Consider the following 257-nt stretch of genomic DNA (forward strand, 5'->3'; position numbering starts at 1 on the left):
CTTCCTCCTGCTCAATTTGGAATCCGCAACTTGGCATGTAGCTCTACTTTTAGACATCATGGCTAATGGGGGAGGGAGGGGACAGAGACACAGAAAAGAAAATCTTTCTTACCCCACTTCACTTTCTTGTAATAAATGTGCAGGGGATGCTATAATCCACAAAACTGCTTGCTGTCTCAATTGCCTCAGAATTTCAAACTATTTGACTAATTCCAGGGCTTGACAGATTCCATTTTATAAAGATCTTCAGAAGCATG

Source organism: Phascolarctos cinereus, unplaced genomic scaffold (assembly GCF_003287225.1).
Source record: "Phascolarctos cinereus isolate Bilbo 61053 unplaced genomic scaffold, phaCin_HiC Scaffold_4;HRSCAF=312, whole genome shotgun sequence".
Lineage (NCBI taxonomy): Eukaryota > Metazoa > Chordata > Mammalia > Diprotodontia > Phascolarctidae > Phascolarctos > Phascolarctos cinereus.